The following is a 4,598-nucleotide window of genomic DNA, read 5'->3' as shown; positions in this document are numbered from 1 at the left end:
CTCCCAACATCAGCTGAGGTCGTAGCCGCTTTGGCCCTTGCGTGCCGCCACTGCAGCGCGATTGAAGGCACCGGCCTTTCACTTGTGGATCGCCTGGACTATGTTGAGGACGCAGTCGTCAAGCACGCCATTGCCAACAAAAAGCAGGCTACTCTTTTTCAGTATTTTAAGCCAACACAATAAATACTTTGTTTGAATCTTCAAGTGAGTATTTACTGCACCACGATTGGTTTGTTGGTTGTTTTCCACAAGTTCTTGACGCATTTTTTACGTGATTTTTTTATATCGAATTCTGGATATATCGAACTATTTCGTGATCGCCGTGCCGTTCGATATGTCGAGGTTCGACTGTATATCTTATATCTTCTTTAGCCAAAGGCCACCAAGAATGTCATCAGTGCAGTAAATAGAGCTTGCATTGAAAACTTTCCCTAAAAATCCTCAAGTTATGAAAGCAACTGCAAAAGATTGCACACTTGATGGCCGTTAAATGGCTAATGGGCTTTGCATACTTTGCAATGGCTAATGGGCTAATGGGCTTTGCTGTCCAATAAACATCTTTAAATTAATGTATTTTTTAATGAGACTGTAGGAATACAATGTATGAGCCGAAGGTTGCGGGGTCGAATCCCGGCTGCGGCGGCTGCATTTTCGATGGAAGTGAAAATGTTGGAGGCCCGTGTATTTAGATTTAGGTGCATGTTAAAGAACCCCAGGTGGTCGAAATTTCCGGAGCCCTCCACTACGACGTCTCTCATCATCATATTGAGGTTTTGAGACGTGAAACCCCAGATATTATTAGGAATACAATGTCGAAAAAAAATATTTCAACGGGTTTTGCATACTGTGGCCATAGATGTTATGCAAAGCTGTGTGCGGGAACCTGGCTATACCACATTACTTGACTTTGAGCCAAGCGTTGCGGTTTGCCCCGCAATGAGGGCACCAGGCCCACCGATGACACCTTGATGCCCAAAGGCTAGATTATAGTTCAGCGTTACATCGGAGTACAGTTGAAACTCAATCTAACGAAATGATGAGGATGCTCGAATTATTTCCATAAATCTGGAAATTTGTAAAATCGAGAAAGGAATCTCCGCTCTTCGAAATCTAAAATTGTAATGTAGCGACAGCCAAAAGCTACCAGGCCATTGTTCCTGCCACCAATTACTTCTGCGCATGTGAAAAGTGCGTGAGGGCGTCTGTGTCATGGAGCCTCCCATGTTGTCTGGACATGGGGCGCACCATGTGCGGGCGACGCAGGCCAGAAACACGGTTGCGTGAAGCAATGACAAGCGAACTGTATGAGAAGACGCGGAGAACGAATGAAATGATTGTTTGCGCTGGCTGAGCCAGAAAGTTGCAAGGAGACGATTTATGCATGAAATCACGAAACCAACCACCGCCACCATAGCACCAACCGGTACGTAAGAGCACTACCGACTGCCGAGTCCACTGCTCCATAAATGGTTGCGGCGTGCAGGCTTATCAAACTAAAGCTAGGACTGTGAGTGGGGCACCGAGACCTTTTAATGCAATAGAGCGCATGCTTGAAGAAAAATCTGTCACTGCAAAATTGAATGGAAATCACCGCTTTTTTACTCGGTTATTTCTGGAAAGACTTCGTTAAATCGAGTTAGGTGGCCGAGCTAGTTCGTTAATTTGGGTTGTTGATAACACTGGGCCCTATGGGCATTTGGTGGGGAATCAAAATTTCTTTGTTAGATCAGGCACTTCATAAAATGGGGTTTCGTTAGATCGAGCTAGTTTTAACTGTATAAGCAGTAGTTTGAGTCATCTACGTGTCGTGCATGTTAAGGCATGACATTTCATTCATGCTGTGCACATTCTGGTGCATACCAAGCTAATGAAATGACCAAGATGGCTGTACAACATATGCATCATGTCATTTATGTCATTACATCTCATTCGTCTTTGTCATGCATACATGCACGTTCTGATATAATACCCAATTAAAAAGTTTAACAAAAGGACCACAATAGCACCACGACGTGGGACGCTACTGATAGATAGATGTGGTCAAAATGCTTTTGACTCCCCAAGAAATGCTTAACACATAAAGATATGATATGCAAACATGTTGATCATAAGAAATAAGCTTCAGCAACATTATCACTAAAGAAGTGCATTATACACCTCATGATAAATACTAATTTAAATCTTCATATTGCAGTCAATCTACATCAAACAAAAAGATTGTGTGAGTTCGTACAGGACAGGCAGCGTAACCAACAAGGAGAGAAGAAGACAGAGTTCCTTTCCTGTTTGAATTGTTTCTTCCTTCATTTTTGCTGTTTGTGTTGCTCATAATAATGACCGGATGGAGGTGAAAGCCAAGCATGCTTGAAAGTAATGTGCAAGAGAATTCTGTTCGCAGCAAGTTCAATGTACGCTGTCTAAGTCTGCTTGAAAGTGTCTTAGTAACGGGAGTATGAGTAGATGTATTTGTTGAGGTTCTACGGAACCTATAAATATTTTTCTGGAACACTGCAATGAAAAAGTGCATAAACATGTTCTTGTGTGTATGCTTCTTTATGTATTAATTAAGTTGGTGTGGGGAATATTTGGAAATCTGCTGAAAATCGAATATAGACAAACTTGCTTCAAGCTTCACCGCTATTCGTAAGTATGTATCTCTTACAATCTTCTATTGTTATATTTTGTCAACTGCATGTTATCAAACAAAATATGGGAGCATGGCAAATTTATGCCACCCACATTTATAAGCATGGTACATGAGAATTTCAATTAGCGCTACATGCTTTGCACCACACAGGGAGCAAGGCACCCTCATCACTTGCACTGATCGCAGGGACCTGAGTATACAGACAAACGGCTTGCTTGTTTTTTATGTTTTGTTTCTAATAAATAAAAGCACTTCGTCTTGTTAAATTCAATGATGGAAGTTTGCTAATTATACTAGCCTGTCAAATCTGCTTTATATGGCAAAAATGGCTGTTCATTATTTGACAATTGCTATGAGATATTCAGTATTTTATTCGATTTGCTTCTGAGATTATTTGATTTAATCGCATTTGGTTCAGTCTAAAAAATCTACTGTTAACTCACTCACTAGCCTAGACACAAATTCTATCAGGGATTAAACTTCGTCCACATTTAAATGTAATTCAACTTTACATTGTTGACTGAATATTTTTATTTGGATAAATATGGCATTTAAACACTTTAATATTGCAATATATAGTAGCTTGCAATTCTACAATTGTACTAAAATATTTTTGATGTAATGGTGTATTTAAATATGCATTCTATTGCCAGTGCATGTTTGTTTTCCAATGGTACATTTTAGATTGCTTTGTTCTAGTGCTAAGTAAGGAACCTTACAAACAGTTAATTAGGTAATCTCTCTTTTTTTCTGCTTGACAACCAGAAAAAAAAAAACATTTTATTTTTTCTGTATTGGTCACACTAGCGACATAGATATGGTGTGTTGCTGCATGGGGCAAGCATGTGGAATTTTGTACACATTTATCAGACAACATTATTGCTGAGCATTGCTATAACATACGTAACGCTTAGCTCATATCTCAATTATTCAATTCTTTTATTTTATCGCTGTATGCTTGAGATAATTATTGAAGCTAGCACATATTTGCAATCTGAAGCTAGTGCATAAAGTACTGCAACATTAACTTCTCAGTTTTACTTGTTCGTTATAGTGCTAGGTGATCACGATGTCTTCTTAACTGCTAATTTGTCAAGTGCGAATAAAGGGGCAATGCATAAATTTATAGATGCATATGTATAAATTTCTGTGTTGCGTCAGAAAACCCCGTTCATGCATGATGACGCCATGCAAATGAGCTGGCGATATAAACGCCACAGAACAACTGCCTGTACTTGTAACTGCCGCTTTCAATAGCTGTTACATCATCGAGCCTTTTTTTTGCGTCATGAAAACAAGCTTGCGTCGCAGAGGATCGGCTACGCTGCAACGCTCGGCTGTCGTACAGAGAAGCCAACTTAACAAAACGCCCCGCTCTTTCTTTTTTCACAAAATGCTTTGTCTTTCTGACAAAAATTTGGAGGCACAAAGAAACTAGGACAAGAAAGGACAGGATTGGCTCTAGTCCTTTCCTTTCTTGTCTCCGTTTCTTCGTTCCTCCAAATTTTTGTCAGAACATGCACCAACAAGACCGCGTTTTAATATTGCGTCTTTCACCGTGCAAGAGATTGTTGTTTTTCAGTTTCATTTAATACAGGCTTTGTACATGGCATGTTTGCATTTTTACTACCTGCACTTTATATCCGTTCGTCGTGCGAGCCGACTCAGCCGAGAGATGTGCCCTAGAGAAGAAGCAAGGTGTTTGCACGCACGCCCACGTAACGTCCCCGAGCTTTATTGCCTTTTCTTTTTTCCTTGTTTTATTCCCACGATGCCGCGTATTCCTGTTTCCGGAGTGAATGACAGACTCTGTAATGACGTCTGTGCGTGCGTCTCAATGCCAGCGGCGACGGCACTTCAACCTCACACGCTAGCGCTTCTAGAAAACGTTGCTAGCGCTGTCGGCCGACGGCGGCGCGTCGGCGGCCGGTGCCGGTTTCGAAACTACGTC

General features: G+C 41.0%; 3 protein-coding genes across 7 annotated transcripts in view; 2 read left to right on the top strand and 1 right to left on the bottom strand.

Annotated features, from left to right (window-relative positions):
- The window catches only part of LOC119390336 (cytochrome c oxidase subunit 6A2, mitochondrial), a 673,327-nt gene that overhangs the window by 11,026 nt on the left and 657,703 nt on the right, over nucleotides 1–4,598 (bottom strand). The window lies entirely within an intron of this gene.
- The window catches only part of LOC119390332 (ribosomal protein S6 kinase-related protein), a 100,662-nt gene that overhangs the window by 9,074 nt on the left and 86,990 nt on the right, over nucleotides 1–4,598 (top strand). The gene's annotated exons all lie outside the window — the stretch shown is intronic.
- The window catches only part of LOC119390338 (splicing factor ESS-2 homolog), an 83,931-nt gene that overhangs the window by 39,758 nt on the left and 39,575 nt on the right, over nucleotides 1–4,598 (top strand).

Source organism: Rhipicephalus sanguineus, chromosome 4 (genome assembly GCF_013339695.2).
Source record: "Rhipicephalus sanguineus isolate Rsan-2018 chromosome 4, BIME_Rsan_1.4, whole genome shotgun sequence".
Classification (NCBI taxonomy): domain Eukaryota; kingdom Metazoa; phylum Arthropoda; class Arachnida; order Ixodida; family Ixodidae; genus Rhipicephalus; species Rhipicephalus sanguineus.
This window is presented reverse-complemented; position numbering and strand designations above follow the sequence as displayed.